Source organism: Anser cygnoides, chromosome 1 (assembly GCF_040182565.1).
Source record: "Anser cygnoides isolate HZ-2024a breed goose chromosome 1, Taihu_goose_T2T_genome, whole genome shotgun sequence".
In the NCBI taxonomy this organism is placed as follows: domain Eukaryota; kingdom Metazoa; phylum Chordata; class Aves; order Anseriformes; family Anatidae; genus Anser; species Anser cygnoides.
Genome location: NC_089873.1, coordinates 98,549,934 through 98,563,440, shown reverse-complemented (window position 1 = coordinate 98,563,440; position 13,507 = coordinate 98,549,934).

The following is a 13,507-nucleotide window of genomic DNA, read 5'->3' as shown; positions in this document are numbered from 1 at the left end:
ATTGGGATTAAAATCCCATCTTTGTCTTGTTTGCAGTGCAGACTTTCTCCTCCAACACTAAAAATGCTTTCATTTCCAGGGAGCAGTGACCATGTATAGAGAGAAGTTTTGTTTGCTGCATAAATGCATTCCAGTATTGATAAACTTTCTATTACATAGGCAAAATGGAATTCAATGGGAGGGTTAGCAAGTCTTTCTTCCTCTTTACCCTGCTATAACTTTGAGGATCAAGCAACAGTGAAGCACCAAGACAGAAGGCAATGTTGGGGGTCAGCAAGTCTAGTGCTGCTCTTGGTTTCTACCAGCAATGGACTATGGAATAGGAGCAGTATGGAATAACTGAGTTGTCCAGAAGCATCCCCAAAACACTCTGTACAGAGCCCTCCCCTACATCTAGTGTGTAGTAATTTTCAGTTCTTAATACAAGCGATGGGAAGTCAGAAACTTGGGCATGACAGAAGGAGACTAAACACCCCAGATTGCTTTGTTCTGAGTCATGAAGAAAGGAATCTTCTGTTAAATACTCCCAAGTGGGAATACCAGATTCAAGGACTAAGCTTGATCAGGTGCCTAGGCCATGAGAGCCAGAAGGCTGCAGTTTTGCTCCTCCTGGGTAGTGGTATTTAAGCTGTTGGGTTTGCTTTCTGAATGTCTGAGAAGTCTCAATATGGTAGCCAGCTGTGACAGGTTCGTTTGGTCCAGCATGTCACACCTTGACCACTGTGTGATGAAGATCCTGAGATCGGGGAACTGCCTGATATGGGGTGCTTGGTAGGAAGGGCTGAGAAAAATATGTTCAAAATCCCAGTTCTCAGCATGACTTGTTGTTATGGGTTTGCTCTGATAGTTCTTCCCCCAAGTCCTGGATGCAGTGTTTGAACCGCTGCTTAGAAAGATTAATTTAAAGAACACCCTGCAAGGAGGCCTTCCCACAAGCCTTGGCATGATGTCCCTGGAGGTAATTACCCTTGCTGTTAAGCATTGCTGGTCCAAGTCTGCCCAGCTGCAGATCTGTGTCTGTCTTGCTGATTGTGTGTGTGCTAAAACAGTGCAGTGCTTCACCTCTGAGCCAGTAGTTTGGATCAGGCTGGCTCAGGAAGCCACTCACCTCTGGGGTACTGCTGCAGTTTGCCAAGAGCAATGAACCCTGGCCAGTGCCGTGTGTCTCTTTTCTTTCTCGTATGCAATGCCTTGGGGAGAGATAAGCGATTGTGCTGTCTACGCACCGCCTGTGACCCTGTAGTGCCCTGAGAATGAAATCCAGGCTCTGCTCTACTTCACATTCAAAACAACAGCAGAAAATAGCTTCCACTTTCTTCATTTCTGGGGGCTCGGGCTTGTGGATAATAACGAGAAATCGCTATGGCCGAGTGGTGAGCGAGCAAGCAAGCCTGAAAAGAATCCCTCTGGCCAGTGCAGGCTTGAAAAGCAGTGCTGATCACCTGGCTGCCTGGACGGGGCTAGATCCATGCCAGGAGAACTGTGGCCAAGAGTGAGGGAGGGAAGAAAACTGGCAGTAAGCTGCTTGAAAGCTGGGAGGAACCTGCCCCTCCACATTGCATGGGCCATTCTCTGCCCATCTGATGTAGGGTGCAGGCTTTGGGTTGGTGCGTGCTGCTTTTTCCATTGCTCAGCTGCTCTGGATGCAGGACTTCTGGGGAAGGAGAAGCAAATTAAGCCAGCCTTGTGGATTCTTCACTACTGTGAACTTGACTGGGCTCCTTCCAGGGTATCACCATGGAAGAGATGTGCAGTTGCTACTGTGCGAAGTCTTTAATGGGCTGCCTGAACCCAGGCCCCCTTTCCTCTATGCCTATTTAGGAAATAAGCTATCTCCTCCTATTACCACTGGTTTTCTAAGGAGACTTTCCTCTTGAGCTATTCCTTATAGACAAGCCAGCAATGTCACTGTCCCATGATGAAAACTCCCAGGGTTGCAAATTTCCCTCTCATTGACAGGTGTTTTTCTTTCTTTTATTAGAGGAATTAGATAACCATCGTCTCAGACCTACAGCTCACTGCGTGTGCCCTTAATGCTCTATGGGGAGCTCAGTTTAAAATCGGCAAACCTGAAAGTCAATGATGTTATGAGTACATGAAACTACTGTTAAGGGTTTGGTTACAATTAAGGGATTATATAGTGCGTGGTTCTCTGGCAATGGAATATTCTGCCCTGTCTCCTGCAGCCTGACATTTTAATTCAAAATCTAAGGAGTCTACAGTTGGTTTGCTCTTTTATTTATTTCGGATTGAGTTGTGTGAATAATAGATTTTTCAATTCAATGACTGGACAAAAAATAAAGTAAGATGAAGAAAAAAGAAAATGTTAGGTTCCATTGACTGGAGTTACCTTATTCAATCCAAAATTGAAAAAATAAAAGGCTTATTTAATTGTAGGGAGGATGATAATTTATTTGCTGTAAAAATGTGCTTTCGTAAGCCTAGAGTGTTTTGAAAATACTGGTAACACTTCAGAAGTTGAAGAAAACAAACTTTCTCTGAGATATTTGGTACCCATCCTTCCACACATCACTTTTTTTTTCCTTTTAATAAGGAGTATTTGTCAAAATTGACCTGAGCTAACTTGGAGTCTTGTAAGTGGAATGTGCTCAAAAGCGTTGTGCACAGAATATCCTGACAGACTTGGTTTGTGGCTTGACTGTTCCAGTGAGTTTGTAGAGTTCCCAGTGCCACAGGAGCAAATAGTCTCAACTGGAGTGAAATGCAATTCCTAACAAGTTCTGTAGCACTCAACTGTAGTTTCAAAGTCAAGCCTCACATAAAGTAAACATTTCTGCAAGTTAAAATGAGGTGCACTGATATGCTGAAAGCCTCCTTGCTTCGGCTGCTTTCCACAGATGTAGCTGATTTGGACATAGTAAATAATTTGTTGTATGGGAAAGTATAAACTCATGTTGCCTCTCCCAGAGCTGAGCTGTCTGTGTAGGACACAGAAGCTTACTTTGGTAAGTGAATTCATCAAATCTGGTTGTGATGCATACACAGGAAACCGATTTGTTGAAAGTGAAGATTACTGTTCCTGAGTAGCTGAGAATTATGCACATCCTATTATTTTTGTTAACCCATCTGTCCTGCTTTCCCCCATGTTCTTTTATCCTGTTCTCGTCTTTAAGGTTGTTAGCTTTTTCTGTAAGGTAGTCGTTTACTCTGCGTTTGTACAACTAATACCGCTAAATTATGTCACCAGTGTGTCTCTGTATGTGTCTTGTCTCTGTTCATGTCCTTCTTGGCCCTGACTGTGAGAGCAAATGTTCTGTCTTTGGAAGAGATTTTGGTAGTTTTGTTTAGAGTGATTTGAGGAAGCAATCTGAATACTTGGATTGTTGGCCAGATGAAAGGTTTTTGGGGTCACTGTTGGTCCTTGACAGCCAGGTGTTGGGGTTCAGTGGAGATTCCTAAAGAAGATGTAGCCTTGTACTGTTGGTGGCTGGTGTGTAATGTTTATGGGGAGCCAGTTGTTTGGAATATGCTCAGACCACCAGTTTTACTTCTACTTGAAACCAGCCTTTAAGGTTCCACATTTACTGTGTGTTGGCAATAGTAACAATACTCACTTATTTCAGTCTTTTGTTAGTGATTTCCAAGGGGATTATGGCAGTGCACCTTTCTATGATCAGAAAGATGTGGAGATAGACATTTATCCATCATGATCTAGAAACCTGAGGCTACTCAAGTCAAAGTGGATATGGATGCCCAGGAGTGAATAAAGGCAAAGCTTATTCAAAACTAAAGGGAAACAACAGTGTAAGACACAGGTAAATGCAAGGCCCAGAAGCCAGCCAGAATTAAACAGGCCAACTTTGTGTGCAGTGTCTAAGCCATTAGTAACTAGCAGGGAAGAGCTCCTGAGGTTGATTCAGATCTGGCACACAGCAGCTCACAATTGGCTCATCTGTGCACTGGTGCAGATGGTGGCAGCTGCTGTTGTACTAGGTTTCCCCAGCCCAGTGTTACAACCTGTTGCCAAATAAGGGGAAAAAAGGTAGAAAGTGGTGTGGTTTTTCTAAGCCTCAGCCTTAAGCCAACTTCACCCATTCATGATACTGAAATTGGGAAATGGCACTCATAGCAATGCATGCAAATTGTCTGAAATGGGATCAGTTCTTTTCCGTCTTGCTCTTTTGCTTTGATTTCCATGTTAGCTCTCCTTTTTTGCTTGCCTGTGTTTTCCCTTCGTGTTTGACCTTTCCTCCCCAGTCCCCTGGCCTTTTCTATTCTAAGCTGATAAGAGGGAGCTCAGAGTTGATATGCAGGAATCCCTGGACACAGCTATTTTTTTCATCAGTAGTTAATTTTCCACTTCTTTTATTTCCTTTGAGATTCAATACATCTACTTTCATGCTTCTGTGATTCAGTTTGTGGAGGAGACAGACAAGGAAATGCTGAATAAATCTCTTACCTTCTCTCTCTTGATCCTTTACTCCCATCTTTGCATTGCCCCCTTTCCTTTTCTTCATACACCACAGTTTTTACGTAACTTGTTGTGGCTTTTTTTGGTGGTTGTTGGCTTTTTATTTCGTTCTAGGGCTCTGGCTTAGGACAATTACAGATGCTGAGAGGAAATCAGAGATAGTCATGTTTGGTTGAGTAGTAGCTGTTGGGAGCTCCAGCCCTCCCAGACTTTCCCTGTGCTTGCTTTAGAAAGCTGCTGCATGCCTTCACTCAGAAGCTTCATCAGTCCTGTACCATGCCAGTTCCTGAGGATTATGCAGTGTAGGTTAGTGCTCTCCATAAATACCATCCATTTCAAGGCTTTCTTCTTTATGATAGAAGAAAAACTTTATTAGAGAGGAAAGGCTGCACGCTGTGGAAATGCATCTCCAGCAGTAGGAAGAAGGAGGAGGGAGATGGGAGTGAGAGGGAGGGGCAGAAGAAGGAAAGAAAATGATCAAAATGTCACTCCTGCAACATTAAGCTCAACTCATTACATCTAATTTATCACCTTCTCATATGCCCTGAGCCTGCATAAATACAGTTTCTTGGGCTACCGTGTCCCTAGTAGGTTCCATGCTGTTTTTTATTTAGTGTAGAGGCAAGTTTTCTACTAGAAAATAGTCTGTTTAGTCTATAATCAAGTACCATAAACTGCCATGTCATTACTGATAGAGGGTTGCTAGCTGGTTATACTAGACTAATGTTTGTAGCATCTGACTATGTTAAAATAGCTGAAGTCACAGGCTAACAGTACCTGTCATGTCTGAGGGGAACACGTGTTGATTTCTGAGCAACTGTCTAGTGGTGTGATTTTTAGGAGGCATGTCTGAGGGAGCACATATGGGCAAGGAACTGCCAAATGCATTTCAAACTCGTCTGGGAGAAGTCTGTTCAGCAGCCAGACAGGACTCAGACATTGTGTCCAAATAAAAGCAAGCAGATATTTAGATTATTAACAGAGCACAAGAGGATACAGGATTGTTTCATGCATGCACTAGAAAAATTTTTGAAACTGTAGTCCAAATGTCCCACTTCATATAATGGAGCCAATAATGAAGTCTACAGGGAGAGCACAATATGACAAGGATTAGCATATGGGCTGTGCAAGGGCTAAAATCCTTTCTCATTTTTCTGATTTCTTTGGTGGTCAGATGTGCTGATGGGTTAAGAAGTCAAAATGTGGTGGCTGAAGTGTTTGCCTCAAGCTACTAGAAACCTTTGGGGTTGCTCGCTCAGGACTATGGAATGGAGATTGATCTTAGTCACCAGAGAAGCTCTGATAGGAAAATTCACGGCAGTTTCCAAGCTACCATTGTGAGATTTTATTTTTTAAGAGACCACTTATTTAGTGGTCTCTGATCTGGAGTCTTCATCCTTAACCCACTGCTTTCACATTCAGGACATAAATCCTTTTCCTTGGGTCATCCCTCTATAACAAAATCTTTCCCTCATTTTTTTCTTTAGTGAATTGCCTGAACTACAAATAACTGGTCTTTGCAGCTGATCTAATATACAGATCTCTTGCAATGTTTAATGCTATACCTAGGTATTGCAGAAGTATCCTACTAGCTGGCATCGTGAGTAATCTTTGACTTGATTTGAATGCTGAAGTTACTTGTTCCTAAAGTGAAAGTCCTCAGCATAGCTTGGTGAACAGCCCTGGCAGAAGAGGCTATGCTAGCCTCAAGAAGAATAGTATAAGGTCTGGCCATGAGATAAGTAGCTGCTTAAGGAGACCCCAGGAGGGATGAATTCTCTTGCTTTCTATGGCTGAAAAGAGGGAGATTTATGGCATTTTTATTCAGCTATGCAAACGTGACCTGAGCTCCAGGGAAAGGTGTGTTCTATAAATCTGGGAAAAGATCTGTCACTGAGACAAAATGTTTGTATGCCTCAAAGGGGACTCTCTGCTATGTGCTAAGTTGTCAGTTATCTTGAACTGAGGATATTCGGATACAAGTTTGAGCCAAGAAGCAAGTAATTCACTTTGGGCTCCAAACAGACCTGGCACACTAAGGGATTATTTAGTGTTGTTGCTGGGCGAAAAAGTTAGTGGAAGCAGTTGGAGTTTAGCCCGAACAGAAATTTTGAAATAGTGTTGCCAAAACAAGGCATCTGTACTTTCTCCTTTGGTATCATTTTGGTCAAATCCAAAATGCCTTTTTTTTTAATTTTGCTCAAAATGTCAGCTGCATTTGCAGGATAACTGCTATTAAAATGTTTTTATATAGGGCATTTTAGGCCTTTAGGAGAACACGATGATCATTGCTTTCGAGAAGCAGGACATAAAAAATATGTGCTGAGGTTTCCTAAAGAACATCTGTATGGTGGGGTGGCTTTTAAACCAGATACAAGAATGGATATTCCTTTGCTTAGCAGGGTGTCAGTCAGGACTGATGCACACAAGAAAACCTGTGGTCTTGAAAATATTTTTACTCTACTGATCTCAGGAGATCTCTTCCAATATCATATCCTGTGATTCTGTAATTAAGCCACAATTAGTGGCAGCTCAAACCAAGTAACTGGTTTGAATGGGATCTTGGAAACAGACCATTTTAACCCTCAGAGTGAGTTAAAACCCAGCTTTGGTGGGTTAAGGTTTCAGACAAATGGGTGCAAAGCTGGTACATGCTTTCTGGTTTTCCTGTTGCCTGAAAGCAGATGAGATTGTCTGCAATGTGGACAGCACCAAAATAAGAGACACATTAATAGCCATGTTTATTCTTGTAGCAGAGGAAGGATTTGGCAATCTTAGTTATCTGCAGGTTAGGCAAGGGTCTTGGATGTGCCCAAAATTTGGGCAAGTCTAATGTCCCATCTACAGTATTAGCAGGATTGGTCTTGATCTTTATACAAGCTTGCTGCCTGAAGTACAGATGGGAGTCTAAGACTTGGCTGTGTCCTAGATTAAAAACAAATCCTAAACATGTCCAAAACTATGCTGAGGAACAAACTTTTTTCCTGCTGCTGAAGAAGTCATTTGTCTTATCACATGCTTAGCTAACACTCACCACTCCTCACTGAGAGCTTTGGTTGCGTACACTTCTGCTTGCTACATTTACTCTGGAGGTGAGTGTTTCTGGATTGGGTGGAATTTAACCATACCTGCATGTGCATAGCAATCAAATGTTTAATGGAAATGGTTATCATATGAAATTGTGAGCTTTATAAGAAGAGGTAGCAAGTCCTGGATGGGCAAGATGGGGGGCCATCCATGGCAGTAATAATACCTCAGTTGAGACAAATCAGGGATAGCTCAATTCAAAATTAGTCCTAGAGATAAGAAATGCAAATAATTAACTGCAAGTTTTCATTGGCAGTGATGTATGGAAACCAAAACTAAGGAAGTGTAAGCTGACCAGTTCACCTAAGGTTTTAGGATTCTTTACAGGCATTTAAAGGGTTGGACGTGAGACAAGTGGGCATGCCATGGGGATGGAGGAGTAACAAAGTGTTGTTAGATTGGCTTAGGGAAGTAGGAATAAGATGAAATTTGTATTGTGTAGGGATGTAGAAGATTCACATAACAGTTTAAGGGTGTAAAAGAAATGAGATGAAATTAACCATGTGGAAAATCTAGGGGGTAAGAAGATTTTCCATCAAACCTTGCAGGGTATGGTTTTCCAAAGAAATGATAGTAGAATCAGTCAGACCATTCTTTTTGAACTGGGTAAGTCACTGGGGAAGGTGCTTTAAACCCCTGTAGCATCTGTCATGCAGAGCTGGAAGAAAAGAGAAAGAGGCTTTGATTGGTTTCTGCTGTGTATATTTTCTAGTTTAATTTCTGACCTTTGAGTCTCCTGTGTGTGATTTTTTTTAACACATATGGTATGCAGTTATATGTAATGCTAGGGGTGACAAATGAAGCACATAAAAGCCTAGAAAGTTTTAAAATGATGGTTTATCTTGCAATGGTAACTGTTACAAAATGTATCAAAGGCCTGTTGACAAATTGGAAAGGGTTCAGATAAGAGCCCACTGGAATGATGCAAAATTTGGAAATCTGCCGCAGAATGAAAGACTTAGGAAACTCAATCTGTTTAGAGAAGATTAAGTATCATAACCATAGGCCTTGCTTACCTACTTAAGATTTCAGCAGTTCTAGCAGAGAAAGCAATGACAAGACCCTGTAGTTGCAAGCTGTACAATCTACACGAAAGAAAGGTGATGAGGAAAAAGGTAAAGCATTTTTAATGAAGATGATTTTCCTTCAGAATGAAATAACTAGAGACATAGTAGCTTTCCCATATATCAGATGTTCAGTTCCAGACTGGGCTGCTGTCTTGAAGAGAGATTCCAGCCTAAACATGGGTGCTTTGCTTAATACAGAAAATTTTAATTGAAGTTCAATGATGTGTGCTAGGAAATCAGGCAAAATCATAATCTTTCTTTCTGGTTTTGACATATGAGTTTGTCTTATACAGTGTATGTGGCTTCTCAGGAATAGTATGCAAAGCTATAAAAATGGGATGTTTTCCATTTTCTTGCAGAACTTGTTGACTGTTTTGTTCTCAGAGGTGAGTCTTCTATTACAGTGAGACTGCACACAGAAATGTGCTCTTCCCTAGAGTGACATTTCTAGCACAACACCACTTCCTGAATCTGAAGTAAGTAGTTTTCTCACTAGAAGTCTATTTAATTTGTGTGCAAGGATGGACATTGTCTTTACTGGAACTGGAGGCCTGTACTTGCAGGACTCCCAATAACATATCTTAAAACAGAAATGGCACTACAGTTATGGCCTCGGCTTTAAAGACTTTTGTACTGGGGATAGAGCAGTAACACAGCACAAAGATACCATATCTAGCAGGTATTGTGCCTCAGGCACAAGGGAGGTAGTTTTTATGAAATAGTCTGCAGCATCTCTGACTGCAGAAGGTTAGGAAGGACAGACGGTAAGAAAATGGGGCTTGTTGCATGGAAGCAAGCACAGGTACACCAGTGTTCCTGCCAAGGTGTGTAAAGCTGGACAAGTGGGGTCAGAGGTGAGTTAGGGTGCTGGGATGGAAGGATTTGGAATTTATGGAAGTGGTTGAGGGGTGACATGATGCTGAAATGTATTTCCTATGAAGAAATAGGAGGCTAAGTGAATGGGTGGGGAAAAGTAGGAGGCCGTAGAAGAGTGTTATTAACGGAGTCATGTTTCTCTACATAGAGCTTGTCACTGAATTTGAAACACTTATCCATCATTCCTCTCCATCCTCAGTCCTGTAGGCTTCAGGGGTCTCCACTGCCTCCGCAGGTGTTTCTAGAAGCAGCTCATGTGCTGTACATCCAGAGGAGAGATGCGTTCTGCCACTTGATCCCCCTGGTATTAAGGATCTGTTTTTCCTCTCTAGGTCTATCATCTAAAGGTTCTTCCCTTTCTGAGTGTTTAGCTTTCTTCTCCCAGTCGTATTATGATGTTGATGTTGACCTACACTGGAAGAGTGAATTTGGAAGAAGAAATACAGCAGCAGAGAGAAAGTGAGAAGTCTGGACAGGTGACTGTCAACAGGAGAAGTATAAGATCATTGGTGAATGGAAGGCAAGTGCTTTCAAAATTAAGGTTGTGCCAGTGGAAAATGAGATGAATGTGATATATAGTCCTTGCTAGCCCTCCTCAAGTGCTAATTTCTCAGGCTAAGACAAAATGGAAATGACCTTCCTCTGGTTTAGATATCTGTTTTGTGTTGGATTAAAAGGTTGCAATAATCTCAATTTTCATACTGGTGGCTTGAGGTGCTACAAGGGCTGATGGGAGTTGTAGTTTGGGGCATTGTTTTTTTCCTGCCTCACATGTTCTGTGATATTTATCCTATTAACTCCAAATACTAGCAGTTGGTGTTGTTTGTGGGCTGAAGTCTGGGTGTTTTATCTCTGATGGATAAGTCTTGAACCCATTTAAACAAACTACTTACGCATAATAGACCCAAGGTATTAAGGGTATGTACAGTGATGTTGAAGGACAGGGAGCTTCTATCATCCTGCATTTTTGCATTTAAAGCAGAATCCCTATTTTTCCTAATAGGGAGCTGTACTGCCTGCCACATATCCTTTTTTTGGAAGGTTTTTTTAGCCCCCTGGCTGTAAGTTAACTCACAAGGATGTGATCTCTTATCCCAAGGCCATTTCTTCTTTTCTTCCAAGCTCTGTCTGCTGTAGGGTGATACAAAATGCCTGGCAGAAGCAGTTGAGCCAAAAGAGATGGTACAATTCACTCCACCCTTTAGGAAAGAAATGAAAGACAAATAGTAGGGGTCCAGAAGAGGAGGGTGAAGGCTCTTTTTTCCTAGCACAGAAGGATTGGGGTGTAGAAATATGCTGCCAGGGTGAAAGCTGCTGCTTCTGGGTGATAAGCCACCTAGTCAGAATCAGCTGGGAAGGGTGTCCTGGAGAACAAAGGCCTTTCTGGTTGGCATGCTTGGAGGCAGGGTGATGAAACAGCTGGCAGAGCTAATAACAAGCCTGCTTTGAATCACTGGGGTCTCCATTTCCAACCAGAACTGGCAGAGCTGTAGGAAGTATAGGCTAGTGAGGCTTACAGGTGCTTCTGTAGGGAAAACAGGGCTGGGGAGAGGCTGGGTAGGACCTGAAGGAGCACAGAGCTGGGGAAAGGAAATTTGGACTGAGTACAGCTGGGTGTACGTATGGGAAGGTGAGTGGGGCTGGAGGGGGAGTAAGCGGTAAGATGGGGTAAAACTTGCTGCAAATGCAGTTGATGTCAGTATTAAAAAAAAAAAGTTCCCTTGGCTGGGACTGGTATCCTCAATAAGATTTGGAGTCTTGTTCCCTGCTGCCATAGTTACTCATCAGTACCACCTCCACACAACACTTTGCTTGGCTCATAGGGCTCCTTTCCCTGCTGGTGAGGAGGGAAGAGAGGATCTCAGTGTCTCCTTGCCCTTGTACTGCTGTCACCTTCCCTAGTAGATCTAGCTCAAGTACAAAAATCAGACAGATGTTGCAATGGTAAATAGCACCCAGATATTTACCCATAGGACCTGTAAAGCTGCAGGAGAACCTTTATTGGAAAGGAACAAGTATTTCAAAACTACACTTTCCAATGCGGGGAGCAAGGTGGGAGAACGCTGACATACTGAAGGATGAAGAGACAAGTTCTGCAGAGCCTTGAAGGAAGGGGTAAATGTTGTTTCACTTCTCAGCCACTGCCTGTTGCAGTTGCTGGCTAAGGAGTGTAGCCAGTGACAGACTGCTGCAGAGATGATGTGGGATGGGATCATGAGAGCATCTTGTGTTGCAGCACCTCATCCGTGGAGGTTCACACTTCTTAAGGTGCCTGCCCCAAAATTACTACCATTGGACCAAATTCTAAACACTTTATTTGTTCAAAATTTTCAGCATCCTGGAATGATGTTTTGCCTGAGTAACAACTGCAGGATTTTGCCCATCCATCAACTAAAGCAGTTCTACGGAGATTACATCATTTAGAGTGCTCAGCCCTGGCTTGCGTACATCCCTGCTAGGGCTGTGATTTTAGCCACTCTTGCAGGAGGGTCATATCAGAGGCTGATAAGCTTGTGGAAGGGAGGACTCCATGGGAAAACAAGAAGCTGCAGAGAAAGGTGGTGGTTTTTCCCCTACTTCCAGTGGGCAAGTAATCTGAGGCAGTCAGAAAAATAGCAACTTAAACATAAATTTGAATGTATTTAGGTGCTTTTAACAAGAGCTTTTACTTACAGGATTAGAATAGTTTTCTGAGTATGGTTGAGTTGGAAGGAATCTGCAGTGCTTTTCTTAGCTGAATGGATGTGTAACTTAAGTCCCTGAGTCAGCTGGAGAATTACCAAAGGAAGTGAGACAAGGACTTTGATAGCTCTGTATCCTGCCTTGAACAGAGGGCAACACAGACTATTTCAGCAGAAATTGCAAAGTGCAGGAACATGGAATAATCTACTGAAGAGGCAGATGCTGCTTAACTGGTGAAAGAGAATGTCATATTTTCTCTAACCTGAACAGAGGTGCTTTTACTCGTGACATTCACTCCCTCTTGTAACTTGCATAGTCCTTGGCTTTGTCTGCCTCAGCAGTGAGTTCCAGAGATAATACATTGAGAGATGTTGCTTTGTATCACACAAACACATTTTTAACTACAAACCGATGAGTGGCAGGGAGTTGGTGGAAAATGAAGGTTGTGATGCACTAACTAGTTTGCTACAAGATAATTCTCAGTGATTAGCCTCAGAAAAGGTGAGGGGTGGTTAATTATTCTTTTAGCTCTAGTGGTTAAGGGCTTAGGGCAGAAGGTTCGGTCTCTGGCAGCCAGGCAAAGGCTACTGCTGCATGTTGCAGCTGCAGCCTACAACAGTTGCACTTGTCAGTGCAAGCGAGAAGATTGGAAGCTCTCTACTCTACATGCTCTGCCAGGAGAGCTGGCAACTGGGGAGGCCTGCTGAAGAAGAAACTTTCATATTACTCTGATTTACTGCAAACTACCAGGATGCAACAGTAAACTCTTCCACACTCTTCACATTACTCTTATTTATACTTAACATCCAATACTTTGGCTGTCATTCTTTAATCAAGATTTCTTTTAAACCTGTCTGAGTTGCTCGGGGAAAACCCTGGGTAAATATTGTTATTAGTTAAGTAATAAGACACAACAGGGTGTGAAATATTGCCCTATAACTCATGCCTACTCTATAGCAGTACGTTGAGTGGCACAAGGCCAAATGGCTTTGTGTGTTATTTTTTTAGTTAAATCAAATTAAAAAGACACCAGCAAAGTGTCTGTGGCTGTTAAAACATGGCCATGGTGGTAGGGGGAGGAAGGGGGGAGTCATTTAATAAGGTGTGCTGTCAATTGCTCACTTCTTAATTTAGTGAATGGTGAGAAGTACTAAGTGGAGAGCCCTGGAGATAGGTGTCCTTCACTTATCTAAAGGACAGATTGGACAGAAGCAGCAGCAGCAACAGCTCTGCAATTGCTGTGTGGCAGCAGGCTTGTGAGTTCTACCTCTGGTGGGCTAAAAGGGTCCATTTGCAAAATCCTGTTCAAACTTTGGTCACTCAGTGTGAGCTGCCATTAACTGTGGCCTAATAGGATGCTTTC